Source organism: Taudactylus pleione, unplaced genomic scaffold, assembly GCF_031769625.1.
Source record: "Taudactylus pleione unplaced genomic scaffold, aTauple2 ptg000127l, whole genome shotgun sequence".
In the NCBI taxonomy this organism is placed as follows: Eukaryota; Metazoa; Chordata; class Amphibia; order Anura; family Myobatrachidae; genus Taudactylus; species Taudactylus pleione.
Window position 1 is genome coordinate 11,134,100 of NW_028284529.1, and position 25,829 is coordinate 11,159,928.

At 37.7% G+C, this 25,829-nt stretch overlaps 1 protein-coding gene across 1 annotated transcript in view; it reads right to left on the reverse strand.

Moving 5' to 3' along the window:
• LINGO2 (leucine rich repeat and Ig domain containing 2) overlaps positions 1-25,829 on the reverse strand; it is a 1,482,402-nt gene that overhangs the window by 754,884 nt on the left and 701,689 nt on the right. The window lies entirely within an intron of this gene.

The window sequence follows — 25,829 nt, forward strand, 5'->3', positions numbered from 1 at the left end:
GTAAAAAATACAGTGAGAAGTGTGTAAAGTATATTTGAAGGGACAGAGATTAATTGTAAGCTTTGTCCCTGCATGCAATATTTGACATATCCTTTTGATGTATTCAAACATTGAAGTGAGATATTGGGTGAATTTATAACAGCCAATCCGTATCTGAGATAGAGATTGTCAGAAATGTGCCCCAGTCCTACATTACGCCAAATCAAAAACTACCCCTAATATTCATAATATGCTGTAAAACCCCACATACTGAAGACTACATTTTGAGGGTTAACTTGTTGAAAGATTTTAGACTTTAGAGCATATATTATACTTTTGTGATGCAAATAAAAATTTCTCTTTGTGTTTGTTAATGCAGATTGGAGGCCCAAAATAAGGGTGCAAGGTATGTTTTGTGCAGCCATTACCATATCGGAATATTTAAAGCACATAACAACAAAAACTTTCTGACACCCCATACTTTAATTTGCATAATAAGAAACTCAAAGGAGTATTATATATTAACAACTCTACCTGAAAATGTTACTTAGCAATTGTAACTTTTCATAAATCAGCCCCATAGTGTGAGTCAGCCCCCATCTTTAATGCACCCATAATTGTTATGATTTAAAATATTATTTTTTTTACTTTAATTATAATTAACTGTTTACCTATTTTAATTCCTGGCAGATGAAAGTGTTCATTGGCATTCAATGACAGTCAGGCATTGCATCAAAATGGTTAAAGTGTCCTCTTTAAAAATTACAAATCTCCATTTCATGTTTCTAATCCTGTGTGCCCTGTATGAGTACATTTCTACCTTAATCCAATATGCTCATTTTATTTAGCAGTCCAGTGAGCTTTGTCAAGCAAACAGTTTACCAGATTCTGACAGCAACTCCCGAGCTGCAGCTCAGTTCAACAATGCAGGCTTTAATGTGCATGCTATACTATAAGCCCACATGACAAGCCTGTTTACATGTATACCAAAGATTACCCTCTGTATCACAGTAAGTGCTTGATTCTTATATTTCTAAGTACTCCAGAGAAACATTATACAAATCTTCTTTTGAAATTACATCATGTGGGGGTCTTAAATCAACTAAGAAAAAAATACAAAATGAGAAATATTGAAGGTATATAAATCTGAGAATGTACATGTTTTAGCTGCAGCTGTTTCCTGCTTTACTCCTATTTATATATAGATAGAGAAAAGCATTATGGAGACATTGGAGCCCAGACACCATGATGTCGGCAAGACTGAAATTCTTCTTAAAGGATTTTACAGATACCAGCAGTACAAGTCATAACATGATTAATTACCACAGTGTAAATTGCTTTGGATAGCATTTCACACTTGCCAACATCCCAGTGTTAGCGTCCCAGCATCCCCTTAATGCTTGTCGACAATCTGATTGTCGACAAGCCATATGTATCCTGTAAAAATAAGTTTTCCTTCACAAAAAGATTATAACCATGTACTATGCAACAACAATCGTACAGTAGTTTATTTTAATAATACTGCTATAACTGTATTACTGTTTTACCTATTGTACCTCTCAAATTAAAGGATGAAATAGCAGTCTGTCATTGTGAATTAGTTTTCTTGCAATCAGAGTACAGGCAATTAATGCTTTACAATGTGCATATATGGTTTTCTCTGAACCAGTAAACTACAAATGGTAAGAAAGTGCTCTTGTGCTGCATAAACATGCATCTTGCTTATTATTTGTTGCACTGTGTATGACAGAAATTTGCATTAATAGTATGAGGTGCATATATCAAACACTGACTCTGAGAAGTGCCTCAGTTACATCCAAGTGCAAGTACAGTACAGTAAAGACATGCAGATATAAGTCAAGTATGTATTTTTTTTTATATGCATCTAATTTGAATTACACTTATCTTTGTAATACCTTCCTTACTGTGTACTTTCTGTGTCTACACAAGATGGCAACAGTTAGCTGGAAGAACAGATAGATAACACACGAAGGGGCTGGTGCAGAGTTGAGTGCAAGGCGGCCATTATTGCTCCCTCTTTGTGTGTTCACAACCAAGGGCATGATTCAGCAGAGGAAGGAATTGTGATGCTGCACACAAGTGGCTTTGCAATTCCATCCTGCTAAAATGTAAATGCAGCAGTTGGTCTCTGACCCCCTTGCTGCATCTGCGATACCAGTGCTGAGATCGAGGTAGCAGTCTGGAATCACCGCAATGATTGCTTCTTTGAGCAGGCTGCAGAGGCTGACCATGGATGCAGACTATGGCCTAGCCACTCCCAGAAAACGTAGGTGACACACCGCCATTTCTGGGAATGCAGGTCATCCCTGCCCATGCACTGCCTTGCAAACGCCTCTGCCTGTCAATCAGGCAGAGGCATAACAGGGCAAACGTGTGATCTTGCAGGCCCCATTCTGCACATATGCAGTGCAGGTCCTGCACGGGAGCACATTCCCAATAATCGTGAATCTGCGTGATTAGGATCATTTGCATCCTCACTTGAATCAGCCCCTAAGTGCATTTATTCACCCCTATGCAGAGTTGTACACATGTGAGGCAGCACCATTCCTATCCATGTGTATTTGCACCAGCCCCATCCTTAGTTACAAAGATCTCACTGAAAACAGGCATATTTACTTGTACACACAACTCTGAATAGCCCGTAATTCCACCAACACCTCCTCTCGAAACTTAGACTACATGAGTGCCCCTCGGCACACTACTCATCCACAAGCAGAGATGTGTCTGAGGTGCGTACTCTGCATGGCCTGGAATTGTCTGCTAAAATGTACAAGTTACATTCCGCTACTTGCATTCAACACCTGCCCCACAGTGTGCAGGCTCAACTTTGTGCATATGCAAACAGAGTACGTTTGTGTTCCCCTACACAGGGTGCTATGGAATCCTTAAAAACTTTTTTAACTCCTTTTCTTTAAATAATATTATTGCTCTAAAGCAGTTCACTTTTTTTATAGTGTAGGAGTATTTTTTGGTTTTCTTTTTCCATAGCACATTCCTTTTTTGCTTTAATTGACATTTAAGCAATTTAAAACTTGTGATGAATGATGGTTTCAGTGTGTCTTGTCTGGCATATGAAAGAACTACAGTATGTTATCTTATCTTCTAATATCCAATGTCCAAGCAAATTTTTGTCAGCAAAAACAGTTCATTTAAACCAGTAATCCTTACTTTCATATGTAATTACTGAAAGCATTTTATTTAAAGATTGGAGATCTGATTAAATGTACCCAACATCCAAATCTACATTTAAATTAAAATTAGTAAAGTTTGCTGTTTAAGTAATGAATTTAAAGGATACATAAATACGTAGACTGTGATAATGATAGAGGCCAATAATGTTTTTAAACATTGAAAATATAGCATTTCTGACTGATTTTACAATAAAAGAATTCTTAAAACTGAATGCCATTGTCTCACAAAACCAAATGAGTTGTATGCACTGTATGAACTTTGTTTTATATACAGTACAACAGTCTTCCCTAATCAGTTCCACAGTTGGATTACATCATTACTGTTGGTTGACCCTACTGCTACCACTTTTTAAATATTAATCTGTAAATTCGTCCATTTCCTTCCACACAACATAACCCTAGCCATACACCAAGCAGTTCTATCTTCATTTATATGATAACACACGTGAACAGTCTCACAAGATCAGTACCCTTATCTCCTGAAATACTCCATTCCACTGTGAGTGTTTCAATTACATAATTGACTGGAGGTACTTCTATTCCTATACACTTCAAAACAGGATACACATAGATGAACAGGTGACATAGAACGATTACAAGTTGCTCTGACCTAGCGACCTTAGAAATACAGAAGTGTCTACAGTACATACACTGTTGCTCAAAAGGCAAAACAGAATATGGAGTGCTAGTATACACAGAAACAGAGTCTTATGTTGCAATAAAATAAATGTTTAATATTCATAAAACCTTTTTAAGCAACCATGGCATAATTGAAAATAAATTAATAATAAAACCTACATAGGTATTAGATAATGATGGAACAAAAAAATATAGAAAATTTAAATAATGAATAAATAAAGAAATTTTAGGGACATGCAGAGTTAAGACCAATCTAAATACATATGCAGTACCTAGTATATGTTACCAAAAATAAATGATAATGGATTTTACCAAAACAGTAATGTACTAAATGGATGCTTCTCAAGTAGATTTCAGGACACTATTTTGTTTCTCCAAGGAAGAAAAGTCCAAGACAGTATGTAAATTGTAATTGTAGGTTAGTCAATACAACCAGATGAATGGTTAATAAGATAATTGCATAAAGTAGCTGTTATATTCCAGTGTTGATATATTAATACAAGAGACTTATGATTTTCTGGTCTAAATTCTCCTGATACAGGTGAGCAAATCCACTCTACACTGTGGTGGATGGAACAAGTGGAGTTCACTGACGGAGCTAAGTGTCTGGGGTATCAGCTCCATTTCGAAATACAGTATATGAATATACTGCTCACCCTTCTGCTCAGAATTGTGTCAGTCAAACCTGTATACAGTGCCTGCTAATGCAGCTGAGGATTTCAGCCCAAGAGGAGATAGATAAGTTATCACTGCAGCTCAGAGTTCTGAATACACTCAGAGCTTGCTGGAGGCAGTGTCAGCCACCTGGCTGAACACACCTAACAGGTGATGAAATAACTGTCCTGTGTAAAAGTGTCTGCTGTGGCCGGCCAGAAGATAAGTACAGAGTGTTGGTTTCTTTAATTAATGATAGTGAAATTCATGTGTGTGTCAATTGAGGCTTCTAACACGTTTCTCCAGGTGTTATGGCTCCCGGTTTTATCAGAAGGAGAATAAAGTATTTCTGCAGTTCTGGATGCACTTAAATAATCATTTTCCAAGTAGGAGTTAATTGATGTTCAGCTGCTTAAGCATAACTCATGAGTCCTCATAGTCTAGGGCAGTGGTTCTCAAACTTAGGGGCCTATATATCAAAGCTTGATGAGGTATAAAATTGTGAGAGAAAAATTATTAACCAATCAGCTCCTGACTGTCATTTTTCAAACAAAGCCTATAAAATAAAAGTTAGAAGCTGATTGGTTGGTGATTTATATCTCACAATTTTCTCTCTAATCAAGCTTTGATAAATAGGCTCCTTATGCTGGATACAAAGCGAATGATCTGTACCACCAACCACTTGAAAGATATCTTTCAAAGATATCTTTCAAAGAGCTCTTTCAAAGAGGTCTTTCAAAGATATCTTTCAAAGATATCTTTCAGTAAATTCATACTGCCACATCCCTGAACAGGCAAAGTTGACGATATCGTCCAGATTGTGCGAACGATCATATATATCGTTATCCTTCATGCAAGAACACGCATTGTTGGTCATTCACTGCATAAATATTAATGATATGAATGATATATCTTTGAACGATATCGTTATCGTTCATATCGTTCATAGACATCGTGCTGTGTGTATGCACCTCTAGTCCTCTGGACCCCAAACAGTTCACATTTTCCAGTCACCTAGCAGGTGCACATGTACTGTATATTCATTATTCACTGACACATTTTAAAGGATCTTCAGGTAACAAAATGCGCTGTTTGGGGTCCTAAGTACTACGTTTGAGAAACAAAACCTGTATGTGATATTTAAGTAATGCATTAATATAAATAAGAAAATAAACAAAATAATAATAAAGTAAGTACTATATATATATATATATATATATATATATTCTCAATTAATTGGCTTAATGTAAAGCTCCGCTTTTTAAACATGCATCAACTGTATTTTTCACACATATAAAATAAAAGACATCCCATTATTTCATTTGTAATTGTAGTAGTACTGATGTCTACTTAGTAGGCATGAGTGTATGGTGTTATACCTGTATATATATTTTTCCAATCTATAATATATAACAGAAAATAAGTGGATATTATAAGTTTCAATTCAGAACAACAATGATACTAATGATATATTTTCTAGAATAACAGGTTGTATATTTTCCAACCATTGTTTTTGATGATGTTTATTATAATCGAGAAAATTATTACAATCTACATAATTTTTATAAGACCAAAAAATTAACACTTTTACTTTTCATAGTGCCCATGAGATTGAAATCATTGTTTTCGAGGTGATTAACAAAAAAGAAGCGGAAGAGCGATCCCCATTCCAAATAAAAAATATATAATCTATATAATGGAAAAAGAGAGGAACGCACACAGTTACTTCAGTAAAACATAGGTGCCAGGTCTAATATGGTAGATATCAACAAAGGTCCCAAGTAACAAACTGTCAAGGGACCAGACCAGCACACATCATTATGTTCAATCACCAAAAAAAGTTTAATACTTTCAAACCAGTGCATGAAGCGGACAATGTTAGATAATGTTCACAAGGGAGTCATAAACAAGCTATGCAGCATAATGAGGCAATACTTATCAGCTCTGGTGCATGTTACAAAAAAGATCAAGCCAGGGAGCAAGGCTCAGAACCTGGATAGCCCGGACAGCCATTTTGTGTCTACCTTCATCAAGGGACTTAACATCTACTGTGTGATAGATAGTTTAACTACCTGCCAAAATTGGCACACTGAAACATAAAATGAACTCACCTGGATCCATTCGGTGAACAGCGGCGTCCACACAGAATGGAGCTGCACGCGCATGGCCAGGCGCGGCGCACCCACATGACACATGCAGCACCAATAATGATGCAGTTCATGTAACCAAGGGGATGCCGAACGCCGTCACCATGATAACGGGCCTCAACATCCGGTGGACAGCGCGGCATGCACAATGGACCAACAAAGGAAACACTACATATAAACAAACTAATACAAAGTATACAATTGCACAAACAACCATTTTGACATGTAGACATGCAATCTAGATAACATGTACTCATCACCAATAGTGCATATCATTATTTTATAAAACACAGAAGCACATATTGATAGGAGAATTTTCCAAAAGAACGCTATTAAATCAATATAAGGTTTTAGCCAAAAAGCTGGCAGAATGTATACAACCTTAAACAAAGCATAAAGTTAAAGCAAATGACAGCATATCAAGAGAGTGGAGAACCCAACCTAGCTGGTGAAAAATAGATTAATATAATAAAACTGAGTTAATTGTCTCCAAGAAAAGCTGAAAACGTGAATTCCTCATTTAGTCCATGGGGCACCATGGTCCCAAGCTTGTAAATCCAATGACTTTCTTGTCTTAGCAACAATTTATGTCTGTCTCCACCTCTTTTTAGAGGAGGTATATGGTCAAAAGGCAAATAGCTAAAATCCAAGATGGAATGCCCCGTTTGAACAAAATGTCTCGCCACCGGAGGAGTATTGTCTTCTAATTGTTTGAAGGCTTTTTTGATTGATGATCTGTGCATTGATATGCGTTCTTTCAACATAAGGATCATTTTTCCTATGTATATTTTATTGCAGGGACATATAATCAGATATATCACAAACTTGGTTTCACAACACATCCTGTGTTGTAGATGATATATAGTTCCATCAGATGGGTGTGTGAAAATATTGCCAATTCTCATAAACCTACAATTAACACAACCTGTACATCTGAATGCACCTTTAGAGGGAATTAACCAAGTTGCAGAGCTGGCAGGACGGGAGCTGATATCCGCACTTGTTACTTTTTCTTTCAAATTTCTGCTTCTCTTGTAGCAGAATAACGGCCTCTGACTACAGGCATCTCTAAGGATAGGATCAGTCTGAAGTATATGCCAATGCCTCAAAATTGCTTGTTTTATGATCCCTGAGGTGATTGAATATGTACTCCCGAACATCATCCTATTCTCTTGTCTTTTAGCTGTTTTAGTCATTAAAAGGTCATGTCTGTTTAGCATCAGGCATTTTTGTATAGAACTTTCGACCTCCTTTCTGCAATAACCACACTGGATAAATTTATCACCCATAGTCCTCAATGCTTCCTGTAAATCCTCCTTATCAGAGGTGATGCGAGTTGTGAGAATGTAAGTTGTGAGAATGGTAATCCCCTTTTAAGAGGTAAAGGATGAAAACTAGATGCTTCAAGCAAGGTATTCTTATCTGTGGGTTTAGTATAGACAGATGTCGAAAAAGAACCATTCTTGATATTAACGCAGACATAAAGATAATCAATCTTTTCAGGACTATATTTACACGTGAATCTAATTGAACCTGGTAAAAGGTTTAGGCTCTCCACAAACTCTTTTAGGGCTATCTCTCCACCAGTCCACAAAATAAATAGGTCGTCGATGTAACGAACATAAAATGCAATAAACCGTGAGAATGTACCATTTTGCATAATATACTTCCTCTCAAAAGAAAACATATAAATTTGCATATGACGGGGCCATATTAGAACCCATTGCAGTCCCTTTTAACTGTAAATAAAATGCATTATTGAAAAGAAAACAATTTTTATGCAAAATAATATCCATCAGCATTAAAATAAATTCTATCGGAGGACCAGAATAATGTGGACTGGAGGAGAGAATTTCCCTAACTGTACTCAAACCGTCTTGATGAATAATATTAGTGTAAAGACTGGTGACATCTAGTGTCACCAGGATACAGTCGGTGGGTGGCTGACCAAAACACTCTAGTTTGTTCAAAAAATCAGAGGTATCTTTCAAAACATAGGGGGTATTTTGCACAACTGTTTGAAGAAAATAGTCAACGTATTGTGATAGGCTTCAACTTAAAGATCCCCTTGAGCTGATGATGGGCCTGCCTGGAGGATGCAGTAGCGATTTATGTATTTTTGGCAGAATATAAAATAAAGGTGTTTGTGGAAAATCTTGGGTCAGAAAGCGAACAGTATGGTCATCAATCCAACCATTAGAAAAAACAAAATTAATGACAGAATCAATCTCATTTTTTAATTATTCTGTGGGATCGAAGGTTAATTGTTGATAGCAGTCAGGATCTGTTAATTGTAGCATGACCTCAGCAACATAGTCCCCATGATTCATAAGGACGACCCCACCGCCCTTATTCGCGGGTCGTATAACTTTGTTCGTGTTGTCATGCAACTTTTTGACTGCTTCACGCTCTCTCTTCGAGAGATTAGAGTGAAATATCTTAGCCTTACGAATAGATGGGAGAGTGTCCCTCTTAACCAGTCTCACAAATGTATCAATTAAGGCATTGGTTGAAGGTGGATCAAAAGTACTAGCCACCTTAAAGGGGCTAATTGGGCCAGGTGCACTATACAGTCTAGCAAAAAAATCTTTAAGTTTAAGCGATCTGTGAAATTTATTTAGATCTTTCTCAAAGTCAAAATTGCTTTGTCTAAAGGTTTCCACAAAAGATAATCCTCTAGACAAAACAGCCGACTCATCTTCAGTAACAATATAGTTAGAAAGACTAAATACTGTTATCTCCCTTGGTTTCTGTAACCTCTGCCTTGTTTTCTTTATGTCTCTTACCCCCTCTCCTGCAGGACCTCTTCCTGTTAGACCACTTCTGGTCTTGCTCTGTGGTAAATCCCTGTCGCCTAAAAAAACGTTGGTGCTTTGATTAGAACTATCAGAGTCACTCAATGAAGCATGTGACTCAATATCTGTATATTGTATTTCTGTCCTTTTTTGTGAGCCTGGACCTGCTCGCCATGGACGTCTATTGCCCTGATTAAGCAACCAAGGATACACCTTGGATATAGAGGACTAAGGGCCTGATTCAGAGACGGACACTCTGAACGAGCGCTCGCTCTGAATCAGGGAGGGTTTTTTTCTTTTGTTCGGCCTCCTGGCCACTTGAATAGCTGTGGGTGACCACCCACAGCTATTGCGAATGGCCAGGTTGATGGTCGTGATGGTCAAGACCATCGCGACCATGAGGCTTGTGACAAGACCCTTGTGGTAGGGTCTCTTGGCCGCAAGCCCCAGAGAGCTTTTGGCTCTAATAGAGCTGGAAGCTCTGCCACTGACATCACTGGTGATGTCAGTGGGGCCACCCCCAAATGGCAGGCGTTCCTTCAGGAATGCCTCTGTTTGGCCAGCCACCCCCCCTGCCCGCCTACCAAATGGGGTGAGCTGTCAAGTTTAATTTTTTAAACTTTGTTTCAGAGCTAAGATCACATCAGCTTGTGGAATGTTTGTGTAAATAATATGTTAGAAATGAAAAATCAGACTGCCATTGAATATAAGAAAGTAGCTGTAAAATATGAGTAGTGTCTCTAAAATGGGATCTCAGAGAAACAAAGTGAACCTGAAGCTATTGATCTACATAATGTGAAAAATTAACTGAAAAAGACCCTGTTCCAGAAATTATGGAGTAATGTAGAGATTTGTATATTTTAGATAGGTGATAGTTATTGGGTATGATGGCATGTGCCAAAAAAATAAAATTAGTCTCATCCTTGAATATATAATACTCCTTGATATCCACAGTTGTAACAACTGATGTAGTTCTTCCAGATACAACATGGTGGGATCACTCTCAGGAATGGTGTAAAATTTTATCTGATAGTTGTCTGATTGCTTCTGCCACATAATCTGCAGTGTTCTGCACGACACTGCCCCCTTGTTTGCTGATTTTATAGTTATTGTTTAGTCATGTAATTATTTTAGGGATATATTTTCAGAGTAGGTAAGCTTCTGTGTATATTTTACAATTGAATAAGATCTGGCACAATGTAAATGGAATTCATTTACATTTTTTCAATAAATTGCTTCAATTGAGGGTCTTTTGCACTTCAGAGGATACAATTGAGACTTGTTCTTAAGAGAATGTTCCTTTTTATCTATAAATGGAGTTTTTTATGTTGAGCATGGGGAGGCAGATGTGCTGACAGTATAATAGATTGAGTTCACTAAGTGGCTTGTTATTTTCCTCAGTGGGAATAATTTCATTGTTAGAAAATAACTCTACAGTGAGTATGGGGGTCCCTTCTATTCCTAGTTTATTTCTTCTCTTTATCTGTAACTGTTAATACAAAGATTTCTGACATATCAGTTTAGTTCATGGTCTCTTCCCCGTGTTGATGTTCCCGGTCTCTGGGAGAGTAGATAACCTTTAGTAGGTGCAGTCCTACCTTGTGAGCTATGTTTTTACACACATGACTGTTTGAACAGACAGGACAACCATTTGTATATATTTTTGCTCAAATCGTGCCAAATAGCTCAGTTTGGTGCACCACAGACTTTGGGACTTAGCCATGACATCATGCCAGATAAATTTTCTTAAAATATGTTTCTTATTTACATCAGGGATGTGGCAAAAGTACAATGCAAGGGCACACTGAATACTAACACTGGCATGCTATGTATTTCTGTGTGCCACGCAGGTGTTAATCTGGTTAAAAGGGCAAAATTCAGAGTTTCAATATGAGTGCCATGTCGTGTGCAGTTATGCCATATCTGTGACTTTATACCAATTAAATTGTGACCAAAGTACTAATCACGTGTGCCTCGTGCACTGTGATCAACTTTGTGTGCGACTACTAATAAGACATCTATTTCAGGAAAAAGTATGAATTGCTACCCGTGGTGATGCTTCTAGATATGCTAAGCATCTAGCACTATATTGCACTAGGTGAATTATGACATATCTGGAGGTCTTCACATAATAAGTTGCAGGTGTAAGAATGCAAACTTATCTAAACAATTTGAATGCGTCCGTCAACAATTTATCAAGTGACAATTAAATACTTAACTGTTTTATGAGGCAATGTTACTTTCTAGCAAAGACATTTTACATTTTATTTTTAGGAAGAGTATAATTGTAATTTAATCACAGTGGAAAATATTTCTTGTACCCTACTTCATCTTTATCTAGTTTTCAATCTACAGTAACGTTTAGTTTATTAAATTTACCGTGCGTCCATGCAAATAGTTTGAAGACATATCGAATTTCATTATCATCATTTCATTACTGATAAGTTTTTGACATAATGGTATTAATAAATATATATTGTATAAATAAACTAGGATAAGAGTTAAAAGAAACATCTGCCTTTAGTAGCACCAACTCTTTTTCCACAATGTTCAAATTAATTCAGTTTCTGTTGAAAGATATTTTGCATTTGTTTTTTTTTTAAATTAAGTATATTGAATATTTTAATAATTATATTACATATTGGTAAGTTAATTTTTTCCAGTAAGAAGCAGCATGCTTTTTTTTCTTAGCTAGAAGCATTATTCATTTTGCTAATTTGTTCTCTTTATCCTGTAAGATCATTCAAGATCCAATAAAAATCCATTGTTTAATTTGATCAATCACACCACCAAATATGAATACATTTCCTTGGTTAATACAACCCCTAAAGAAATTTTGTGTTGAACTGTGTAAAACAGCATATGTTACTATACTATATGATGCATTATAGTCACTGGAATAGAAAAATCTAAAGCATCAAATACTTTTTATAATTGTTTAAAATATTGTTCCACTTCTATGTTCTTCCCAGTCTGACTTTTCTTTGGTTTCTGGAATTCACTACTATTTAAACTAATACAAGTTACTGTACAATCTATCTATTGCAAATAATCAAGGGTATCATAACCAGATCATTGGCATTTACTAAAAACAAATAAGATTTATACTGTTATCTACAAAATGATGATCTGACAAATCAAACATGCTTGAAAATAAAATAAAAATAATGAAAACCAAAGGTGTAAATTTCCTAGCTAAATTCTGTTCTTGCCCCTGCCTCCCCTTATCTTAAATTCACTACTTTATGTGACATATCACTAAGAGTAAACTCAAAAACACAAGTTTCCATTATGTATTTTGATTAAAGGTTAAATTAAAATAGTTTTTGGGGGTTAGGAATGAGGTCACTGTTGTGGTAGATTGACAGCTACATGCTGATCAAATTATATAATAAGAAACTTACTTTAATTTATATATACAAACAATGCAGTCCCCAGAAGGCGGTGTTATGCGCATGTGTGGTGCCACCGGCGCACATGTGCATGTGCTGGTCCCGGCTACTGTAAGATTCATTGCGCTGGTGCTGGGACCTGGCTGGCCACAGCCAGGCAAAGGAATATTTCCACTTCAGTTTGCCCAGACTAGCAGCAGCAGCAACTACCCTCAAACAAGAGGACAGTAGCCGCTGCTGGTTAAGGGGGACCAACTCTCAAGCTTACAATCCATAGAAAAAAAAGTATGATATACATGAGGTTAAAGTGCCATAAATTGCATATTGATCAGGCCAGATTGCACTTGGTAAAAGTACTCAATGAGACTCAACTGGTTTGAGGGTCAGTAGGTCGTACGTGTATAGAAAGTGAGTAATGGAAGTTTTACATAAACTGTGGGAGGTATGGTAAATGGGTAAAGATAGGCTTAAAGGTTAAGAGTGTGGTTTGGGCACTTGATAAGCTTGACAGCTGAGTTTTCAGGAACACTTGCAGGTTTAGAGCAGCAACAGGCAACATTATACACATTGGTCGTCCCTCTAACCTTCAAAAAGCCGCACATTACTTTTATCTAAGTAACTTAGGGGTCTATTAGGGGTCTATTTACTAAGCCTTGGATGGAGATAAAGTGAACAGAGATAAAGTCCCAACCAATCAGCTCATAACTGCCACAGGCTGTGTTTGAAAATGACAGGAGCTGATTGGTTTGTACTTTATCTATGTTCAGTTTATCTCCATCCACTGCTTAGTAAATAGACTCCTTAATACTTACTGTAATAACATAACAGCAGGCTTTTTACATAAACATTAAAACCTGTTTGCAAGTGAAGGCCTGGACGGCCATGTAAGGCCCCAGAGCTGACTGTTGCCATCTTTGGTTTGGAGGACAGAGAAAAGTCTTATTGTAGAAGCATTTGAGAGTGGGTATATTGAGTGTAGCCCCCCATAAAGTCCTGCTATCATCAATGGGAGCACATAATAAATTTTGACAAGAGGACCAGACCTTGGTTAGAGGATATGCATGAACAAAATGTAAAGCACAATATACGGACTAGTACAGTGGAGCAGAAGTACAAAAAAGATTTCTGAGAACAATCAGTCCAGCTGCTGCGTTCACAATGGAAGTGTTAAAATCTTAGGAGATGAGGACCAGTGAGATGTTTTTACAGTGTAAAGAGTAAGATATGTATTTATTTTCAAGATGTTTTATAGAAATAAATAGGCGCCCTACTTAATTTTTATTAGTGTGCCACACTGCCTGAATTAAAGCGCAGTTCCAAAATTGAGCTCCATAGCTGCAAAATATATTTAGCATTTTATATTTATAGTATAAATTAATCTGTTACATCTGAACTGTGGCTCCCCACAAAATAAGTATTGAGGTCTACTTTCCATAGATAGAATTCTGACTATTGTGCTTTAATTTTCAGTTGTAGGTTTACAGTAAATGTTTTCAGACACATGTAGCAAATATCATAAATGTGTAAATTGTTTATTCATTTTTCTCTACAAATAAACATTCACACTTACAAAACATACTGGAAAACAATTGAAGATTTTATGAAACATTAGGTTGATGAACAAGGGACAACTTTAGGTCATATCATAGCAGGTCAGTGTTATGCAGTAAAACAGAGTCAGATCCTGTACTTAATCCAGTATCAGTGTACATTGTAAGAAATTATCATGTTGATTTGCTTTGGCAAATCAGAAATCTGGTCAAAGGTTGTCTTTCAAGGTTAGGAAAAAAAATATATATTTTTTTATTAGTCTTGATAAACAAGTCTGTTTGCAAGTTGTAAATTAAAAAGTTAACTGCTTGGTTACAACAAGAAGCAGTGCTTTGGTGCCATTTTCACCACTTTTAATACACACAATAACTTAAGAATGACTTGTGTTACTGTTTTTGTAATACACATACAGTATTTCTACTTAACACAGACTAAAAATAATATATAAAACCTTCTATATTTTAAATAACACAGCAAAAGGTAGTAAAAATGAGAAACAAATGCATTAAAATGAGTGTAGTACTAAAATAATTTCTAACATTTTAAATACCCATTATAAGATACAGGTACCATAAAAATTATTTCACTAACAGATGGTGTAATTAGACATAATACTCAATATTACATCAGAGGACTTATTCAAATAAAACTTATTCCTCAATGTTCTTTTATTAGCAATGAGTGCAATAAAATTAAAATTTATTTTTTCACAATTCCATCTTGACATTTTTGCACAGATGGTATAAATTAAATTAGAATTAAATTATAAAAAAATCAACATCTGTAAAATTATTAAAGCAAATCCTGGATCTATAATCTAATCATAAAATGTGGGTTTATTTTCTGGGTACTCCAACACTGAAAATATTTTTCAATCACACATTTACAATACATTTAATTTCTTACTAAAACTGGTAGAGGTCTATAAGACAAAAAAAACTTCTAACAATAACAATTCATTTAAAAAAAAGTGATTTAAAAATACATGACAGTGACAATTTTCATGATGTAAGAATAAGGTTGCTCATAACCATGATTCCATATATGTATTTATAGAAGCTAATTAAACTTTATATTACACATCACAGTTTTCAAAGATGTCATAAGAAATCCCACAATAAGAAAACTACAAAATCACTATAAATGATCAGGTAAGTTAAAGAGGGATGTAATTACCATACCAGCGGTTGGGATGCCAGCACTCATAATACCGTTGCCGGAATTCCAACAGCAGTTGGAATCCCAGTGCCAGAGTCCCGACCGGCAGCATCCCGATGGTAAGAATTAGGGTTAGGGGGAGGGTTAGGTTTAGGGTTAGGGTTAGGCACTAGAGTAGGGTTGGGCAATAAGCGGCCCCCCAGCTGTTGCAGAACTACACTTCCCAGCATGCCCTGTCACCAGTTTTGCTATTTGACCATGAAACTGTTGCAATGCATTCTGGGATGTGTAGTCCAACAACAACTGGAGGGCCGCTTATTGCCCTCCCATGCACTAGAGGGAGGGCTAGGGTTAGGCTGTGGGGGGGAGGGTTAGGTTAGTTGTTACGGTTAGGACAGTTACCTAATTGGGTTGGGATTCTAACTGTCAGGATGCCACTGTCAGTATTCTGACCACCTGCATCCCGTATCCAACCTGTTAAAGATGACTTTTACAATGATATATATGAGAGGTTCCCAAACTTAGGGCCTTATTCAGCTTCGGACGGAATTGCAAATCTGCTTGCAAGCAGCTTTGCAATTCCATCTGTGCAGATATGGTAATGCAGCAGAAGGCATCATGCAGTGGTTATCAAACTCGGTCCTCAGGACCCCACACAGGTCACGTTTCCCAGGTCACCCAGCACGTGCACAGGTGTACTCATTACTCACTGACACACTTTGAAAGTTCCACAGAGTCAGGACTCAGATCCAAAATCAATGGCAACTCCTATACCCTGGTCTGTTGGTTGCACCATCATTCTCTGTTGTACTGCCTGCAGCTATTGTACAGTCGAGTACAGTATGACCTGTTTCCTTGTTAATCAGACCTGTCTTTAAATTATAATTAATATAATAAACTTGAAGTTGATACTACAATCTGAGAGTAACAGATAGAGTGAGAGGCAGGTTGAGAGTCTGCTAGAGTCTAAGATTTTCCATCCTGCTGAAAAATAATCTTACTGATATTTTATATTGTTTACGATTCTTATTGCTTGCAGTGCAAACCATTGTATTAAAAATAAAAGTTTATTTAACTCCTTATTTGAATGTATCTGTAAACTTACCATCCCCACAAAATATAGTTTTCAACAATGTTAAAAATACCCTCAAAATGATCTTATACTTATATAGTGTGTTGAGTTATATCATAGTTTACCTAGGAAGCTGCAAAAGTTTGGGCTACTATGCTGGTATTTGTCAGAGAACCTATACAACCACCCAAAAAATTAACATTTCCAACACTGTTAAACAACACTACAAAAATGTACTTATATTGTGTGCAGAGTTATATCACAGTTTAACAAGGAAAAAAAGAATGGATTACAATGCTGGTAGTAGCTTTCATTGTTGTGAATTGTAAGGTATCAGACCCTCCTTTCCCTATCTTAATGTGTGTAATAATAATATACAGATAGGCCCACCTTGTTTGTTGCTCCATACGCCATGTAGCGCGCCATGCATCTCGCGCCACACTGTACACCTTGAGTTGCATCATTCAGTATTAATCGTAACGGAATGTCCACCAGGTATCGCTTTTTCTAAACTACACTGCGCATGCGTCTGATATCCAATGCATTTTCTGTATCACCGCCTGATGATTGGCTGACAGAAACTGTGATTCGGTACACTGTAGTACAGTGTTTTCCTCATGGAATCAGGGTTGTAAAAGAATGTGTAATAAAGTTTTCAGTCATTACATTAAGTGTGTGAGTCCTGTACTTTTTTCTAAAAATATTTCACATGCACACACAGCATTTAATGAGGCAGGATAAATATTCACTAATGCTCCCCATCCATGATTCGCTTCTATTCAATGCTGCTGAACTCAATACATTGTCCACAACTTCCCACCACCTGGCCTTTCTATGCTTCTTTATGCCATTGTACAGCTGATGCTCCGTGTGTCACTCCCGACCGGCTCCACTGGGCATGCACAGTGCTATGAGACTCCATACACCACAGCATAGCGCAACTAGCAGGGTGCTACATGGTGTACTGTATTGAACGCCACACACCACTTTCTTGAGCATACAGTGCATCAGCAGTACAGTGGCATAAAGTAGCATAGAAATGCCAGGTGGTGGGAACTTGTGGATATTGTATTGAGTTTAGTAGGCTTGGTTAAAAATACTGAACTTCAATTGCTCAGTCTATATGCAATGCTGAGAGTGCATCTTTTTGGTCAACACAGATACCTGTATAAATGACAGAACTTACAGACCACCAAGTGGTTTCTTTCTAATCCTGTTTTGAACATTAAAATAAAAAACCTCTAGCCCACACATGCCAGATATAGCAAGAGCCTCACCTGTTGTGTATGTGATGTGACGTCTGAGAATTACAGCAGGCAATGTGTATAATGTCAATAGCGGGCTCATCCTTGTGAACTCCACCCACCCGCTGCTGTTTTTAATATTAAAAAATGTGTCTTCCTTTCAAAATATTATACTACTCTAGTACATGTAAACACAGTACCCTACCATTAGAGAATAATTCATCCCATCTCAATGAAAGCTGTGTGTGCATCTCATTAATGTACACTATAAATTATAAGGTCATAAGAACACGGCAATTACACTACTGTAGTTATGTATGTGTACTCATTTGCATCCCATTCAAAGAGCTTCAGCGAAAAGATGAGCAACATGCAAATACACTGTGTGAACGTGATTGGCCCAATTGTCAGGGATATCCATTAACTTCTATAGTATGGTATTGAGTAGTACAAATTCATCATTGGTGCACTCGCCACCCAGCGGTTAAGCAGTGTATTACATGCCGTGGATTCTCTTTTGTTATAGAAAGCCATGGTGCTCCACAGTACAGCCATCATGTAACGTTCCATGGTGTGACTCAGAAGCCTGAATGTCATGCTATGAGCAACAAACTAGCTGGGCCCATCTGTACTGTTTACCTGTTATCATTTAATTGAAAAATCAGACTGTATTACATTCAGTAATGGATCAGTCTATGGACCAGTAATTCAACTCCTTCTACTTGTGAAGAATTTCCTAAGCAAGGATATTCTGAATCACATAAATTTTGCTTAGTTTCAAATAAAACATTAGCTAGTGACGTGACCTGCAATATAAATGTTATTGATGTTGAATGTAGTGATTTGGCCAAATAAATGAAAATACCTATCATTCCATATACCACCCTTAGTGGCAAAGAAAGACTTAGACCATGGCCAACTTTTGCTCGACATGGTATTAGTAGAAACACAGTCATGCATCTCCTGCAACTTCCCAAGCACTAGCTTCTTGCTCTGAGTGCAGCAAATGCAATCTAACTCCTGTAATACATTTCATACTTCCCAAGATTGATCTCTAGGTCTTTTGATGTAGATTAGCATTTTAGAAGGGGGACTACAGTAAGCCTAGTTTCCATAAATTGTCTATCAAACAACAGTTTGAAATGGAAAGCAAGTATGCTAGCCATCAAAACCATGAAAGCTATGCTGGCACTTGTTCTGCATACAATATCTGCAATAAACAAGTTCCAGATGATTAGTAGAGGTCTTGTACCCACACTACCAAATTTCATCTCAATTTAATTTTTCTCAGAGCCATCAAACAGCAATACAGGGAGGTCAAAGCCAAGTCATTACTTCCCTGGAAAAGAATATTGTACCCAGTATCCACTTAACTACAGATATGTGGACAAGTGATACTGGTAAAAAAAAATACATTGCCATGGCAGCCCACTGAATAGGTGTATTGCCCTTTGCAGCAGTGCCATCAGTAGCAACATCATTATCTTAATCCTCATTCTCATTCTGTCCGCGCATTAGTGCTAGTACACAATGCCAACTAATTCACAGGCAAGCTACTTTATGTATTGCTGATATCACAAAGATACATATTGGCCTGTGTCAAGACATACCGCTTATTATACTACTCAAAATTTAGAGAAACTGAAGGAAGATATGACAAAAGCAAGTTATTCTGTAAAGTATGTTGGCCTAGTAGATTAATGTCTTAATTCCCTTCGCAATGATCGAAAGGTGTGCAAGATCTTGCAAAATGATGATTACTTTTTGTAAACTATACTTGTTGTCAGGTTTTTTTTTTTTTTCAAATTACCCAGACCTTCAGACATGTAAAAAAATCATTGTGAGAAAGTTGATTGACCAAGTCTCAATTACCTCATACCCTGCTTCAGCTTCTCCTAAGGCTGCTATCAGTAGAAGTAATAATAATGACAGGAAAAAAACATAGTTTTTCACAGAGATTCAGACAATGAATTGGAAGGTTGTTATAAAATCTAGGCAGGCTTAAATTAAATTCACAATTTTGACAGTGACAACTCCACCACATTTCATTATGATGTAGTGTAAATTTGTAGAATGATGGAGGGTTACTTTAATGCCAGTACACATTAGGATCAAAGCATGTCCATTGGAATTTTGGGAGGGAGAGAAGGACATTTGGAGCAGCTAGTACCCACTAGCTATGGAGTACTTAAGCTGCCCACCAGTTTGTACTCCAAAAGGGGATGTAGTTGGCATCCCGACGTGCGGGATGCTGATGGTCTAGATACCGGTGCCAAAATCCCAACAGGTTGGGTTCCCAGCGCCAGTATCCCAACAGGTCCGGATCCCGGCACCAGAATCCCGACAGGTCAGGATCCTGGCACCAGTCAGCATCCCGAAGGTAAGTATCAGGGTGTTAGGGGGAGGTTAGTGTTAGCTGGTGGGGTTAGGGTTAGGCATTAGGGGGAGGGTTAGGGTTAGGCACCGGGGAGGGAGTGTTAGGATTAGGCACTAGGGGGAGGTAAGGTTTAGCATCGGGGAGGGGGTGTTAGGTTTAAGGTACGGGGGCAGAGGTTAGGTTTAGGCACTAGGAATGGGGGAAAGGTTTGGGCACTGGAGAGTGAGGGTTAGAGTTAGGGTAGGGGTCAGGGTAGGGTAGGGAAAATACTTTCCAGTCGTTCCTATGGGTGTTCGGATTCTGGCTGTCGGGATGCTGCTGTCGGTATTCTGCACAGCCGCATCCTGACAGATGGGATTTCATACCCAACCCCTCTGAAAGAGTGTTTAGTACAGCTGGGAACATTGCGAGTGATCGACGTAGGGGGCTACTACCCAAAAATGGTGTTCATCAAAAGAAACTATAAAATGTTTGAGGAACATCTAGGCATCCTTAAAAAAATGGGTATGTAAGTCCAGAGCTCAGTGGGTATGAATCAATATTGTGGAAGAAAATTAAAATGTTCTTGACTTCTGCGATGCGGATGATGTCTATTATGAAATTGACATTGACAAATATGACCACTGAGCCCAAGGCCAAAATACTGTACATTTAAAAAATATATATATTTTTTTATATTTTAATTTTACTACAATATAATATAATGTTTTTTCTGGTCCACCTTGCAACAAGAACCAAAAAAATTTAATCTTCAGTTTATTTTATATTTATTTATTGCACCCCCCCCAAAAAAAACAAACAAACACATACTGTCTGTAATCTAAACAATTTTTCATCCCCCTGTGGCAGCGGAAGTGTCTGGTGGTTCTTAAATTAGAATTATTGCACTTGTCCTTTTTCAAATCAATGGTGTGGGTAGAGAGCCCAAGGATAAATCCAATCTGTATTGGTCATTGTATGAGTTTGCTTGTTGGATCTTAAAGGTTTGCATTTTTCAAAATAACCATCATCTGCACAGTTATTTTAGAATTACATTTCTTGTTGTTCTTGTTACTGAGTGTTACATTTTTAATTATAATCTGTTTAATCTAATCTAATCTTTTTAATGTTTTTCATTATTTTAAAAAATTGGACTGAAGCTGCTTTACCATCTCCATGTTCTAAAAATCCATTTAATATATGACCCCCTACATATTTTATTTCTATTTGTTTTTCTTTTATTCTATGCCTCATCAATACAATCAATTATTCTTGCTCTTAGTTATTATATTAGTCTAATCAAATTCAGGGGTTGGTGTATAAAGCAGTGAAAAGAGTGATGAAGTGGACCATAGCAACCAATCAGCTTCTACCTTTCATTTTATAGAATGCATCAAAGTTTTTATTAGATTGAACTAGGGGTGATTAAATTGCACATTGCCCACATGTTCTTTTAAGGATACAGGCCCTGATTCAGAGCTGGACGCTCTGACCAGAGTGCTCGCTCTGAATCAGGGCCGTCCTATTTAAATGTGGAGTGGCATTTTGGACGCTTGCATAGCTGTGGGTTACCACCCACAGCTTATGCGAGCGTCCATGATGATGGTCGCGATGGTCAAGACCATCGCGACCATCGGGCTTGCGACGAGACTCTGTGGTAGGGTCTCGTGGCCGCAAGCCCTGGAGTGATTTTGGCTCTATCAGAGCCAAAATCACTCCCACTGACATCACTAGTGATGTCAGTGGGGCCGGACCCAGATGGTAGGCGTTCCCATGGGAAAACCTCCATCTGGCAGCCACGCCCCCAGCACGCCCACCAAAGGGGGCGTGCTGTCAGTCACCATCGACAGCATGCCCCCTTTGGTGCGAGACCCGGAGCGACAGCTTGGCTGTCGCTGGCCGGGTGTCGCGTATGCGCACGACGGAGCTCCCTCCATCGTGCGCATGCGCATTGGGGTAACATCGACCCACTTGCGAGCGTCCTGAGCTCGCGAGCGGGTCTGAATGAGACCCACAGTACTATTCTCACTGTCATGTCACATCACTGAGGCATCTAATTTTAAGCAGTCTTTTCAATATCATCAGTATCTACTTTCAAAAGGAACTGGCTGCAACCATTTAATTTGTGTGTAAAGTAATACAACAAGCAAAAAAAATTATTATGGATATCAACCAATTTGCAGAAAGCAGCCTAAGTGTATTCCCAAACCTGGGTGGATATCACCAAATCCACTGTATCAACACTATACACACACAGTGGGAAAGGGGAACCACAAGCAGTCACTCAAAATAGAAATACAATGAAAAGTTTAATAACAAATATACATTCCTTAAAATTGTTGTTCTTCATATATTGTCCTCTTTAGTTATTCTGAATAATCGGTAATGTGGTTTTTCCTCATCATATGGCATATGACATGTGGAAAGGGATTTTCAATGTGTAAATAACATATAACTCCACAATATGTAGAAGAAGAAAGAGTGTGTCAATGCACAGCACCACACATGCTAAAAGAGCGTACCCCAATCACGGGAGAAAATAGATGTGTAATCCTCAAAAGGTTTATTTATAGTAAACTTCCACCCAATGTGCTGTCTTAGAATCAAATGTAAGTTTTGCGTACCGTGACTCACTTAGTAAAGTGAAGAAACACCACCCATAAAGGTATCTTTTGCTGCAGGGACACTGAAATAGCATATCCGAACTCACACTGTGAAATGTAGAGTCTTGCACATCAAGGTTTCTTTGACTCGGTAATAATATCCCGCTGTGGTTCAAAGCGCAGTCCACACCAAACAATACATCTCCAAATGCACCGATGCAATTGTTAAAAAAAAATAGTTTATTCTGGTATCAACAGTTCCACAATCAGGTAGAGTTTTTCTTTCAGTCCACATCATAAGGCACAAGATAGGTGTGCAATAATCAGCGTAAAAATACAGATTAATTAAAAACAATATAATATATAATAAAACTTGAATATCCAAAAAAATAACCCCCTTGAGGCAGTTAGATGTAATATCTAAGTGAAACACGGATGTTTATGTTTCCAAAATATTTCCAAAAAACATACCTCAATGCTGGGGGGAAAATGAAAAAGTCACACTTCCTTGTAGTCAACGCGTATTTCGGCTCACTAGTGCCCACCTATCTTGTGCCTTTTGATGTGGATTGAAAGAAAAACTTTACCTGGGAGAGTGGTGCTGGGTCAAAGGCAAAACTAGCAGCAGTGCTACGGAGCATCAGCCAAAATCTTGCCTAGGGAATCAAATTGGTTAGGGTCAGCTCTGTCAGTCTAAAACTAAAAAATCTTTGGCTGTAACTACAGGCTGATAAAGATCCTAATTTACATAACAAGCCTAGTTATTCTAGGAACAAAATATTAAAGATAGACTTGTTAAGGCAGATAGTACAAATAGGAAGCCCAATAATCCTTCACAATTGCTTGTTAAAAAGAAAGGGAGTTATAATATAGATTTCATAAATGCCTCACATGTCATTATCTTGCAACCTGTACAAGTTTCAATCAATCATATGCTGATAAAACATATACTATTAATTATTTCCTTGCGTGTACTTCAAAATGTGACATATACCTTATAACATCTCCCTGTGGACTAAGGGCCTGATTCAGAGCCACTCGTAAGCGGCAGCTCGTTCGCTCCGAGCTATGTTTGCCCAACTGCGCATGCGTACGTATCGTTATACGCATGCGCGAACCAGTCAGTGCGGCCGAAATTCATGTGCTCGCAAAATAGCGAATGCCTGCTAATTTGAGTGACAGAATGAGGCGTATGTGGGTGGTAACAGGGGAAGGTGCTTGAAAACGGGGAGTGGAAATCCGATCGCAGGCGTGCTTAAAGGTCAAAACGGGCGTTTTAAGGGAGTGCATAATTAATCCAGCAGGGTCATTGACCACGTCACTTGGTTTTTTTTAACTCAGAACTGCTCGCAAAATAAGAATAGCGAGCAGTTCATACGCTGGTCGATGTACTCGATTAATCTAATAAATAGCGGACATGACGTATGGTGCGAGCGGCCAGGGGGCGTATTTTTAAAATTTCCGTTCACATGTTTTGCTCGCTCGTTCAGACTTAGAGGCGTGAACAGACCGCAAAGTGCGAACGGTTCATTTGAATAGCCACCCCTTTTAGAAAACGAACGACCGCAAATAGCGAGCGGCTCTGAATGAGGGCCTAAGTTATATAGGTTAAAAATGGAGAATAAGATAAAGAAATGTATGGCGTTGCACAGATCCGCCATACAGGCTGCCTTGACAAATGGATCTAGTGACCAACCTGAGGCTCGCCACTTCCTGACAGCTAGCCATAATGTATCTTCCTTAAATATTGCATTAAAGATCATGTTTGTATTCCTTTCAGAGGAGGTAATAGATCAGAAATTATTATGTACTGTGAAACAAAATGGATTCAGTGTTTGGGTACCTTGACCACTAGGGGGTTAAATAAAAACTTTGGTCTGAGTTGCTTTTTATTGGAATAGAATATTTTTATATAATGTAATTTTTGCATTAATATGAATTCTCTGTTTTGTACTTAACGTTTCCAATAATATCAAATTATTATTAAGCATCCTTTATGGTAGATACTTTGGGGCTTATTTACAAAGTGTCAGGTTGTAAAACCCAACACATCTGTTCATGTTTCTGCCCGATAGTTAAAAGGGCAGTGTTGTTACTAGCAAGACACGGCGAGTAAAAGCACTGCCCCTTTAATCATTGGACATAAACACAAACAGAAGTGTAAATAAAGCACTCTATGTCTATAAACACTGCAACCATATTACTGCAGAGTAAAGTAGTCTGGGTACACTCCACTGTTAGCAGGTTTTACATTGTTTTTATATATATATATATATATATATATATATATATATTTATATGCGATAGTTTTTTACTTTAGCCATATTTCCTGTATTAAATAACCAGCAATTCAGTACCTTATTAGCGGTATGCATATATTGTTTTTAATATATAGATGTTATAATATGATAAATATATATATATATATATATATATATATGTAGAGGGTTGATGGACCGGCACTCCAGTTAGCTAAGCAAATACTCAGGGAGCCAATAGGCACAGTCACATAATACAGTCAATACGGCAGCACTCTGTGGATTGCTATGGAACATAATACATCACCAGACCACAGTTTCCAACGTTTCATATTACTTTTATTTCATCTTTCTTCAAGGACCAAGGGTTTTTGTTTTTCTCTCTCACTCTTTCTCTCTTCCCCTGTGTCTATTCTCTATTCCTCTCTCCATCTATGCCCCATCCCTCTCTCCCCCCATCTGTGTGTTTCCCTTTCTATTTCTAGCACATTTTCCCCTTTTTCTTTCCCAGCACGCCCGTATACACTTGGGTCCTAATGTGCACAGTATGTGCCCGTTCAATGACATCATTTATGTCAGCAGTCAGAAATATCATACAAATTATGTACAACATTGCCAAAAAATAAATATCCTCTGAAAACAAACAGCTACGTATGAAACTCTAGAAATGGACTTGGGGAAAGAGCACTTTAAATGTCCAGAAGCTGTGCCATGCTGATTAGCATCTTCAAAACAGAGTTAACTAATTTACTAAAAAGAATTACATTAT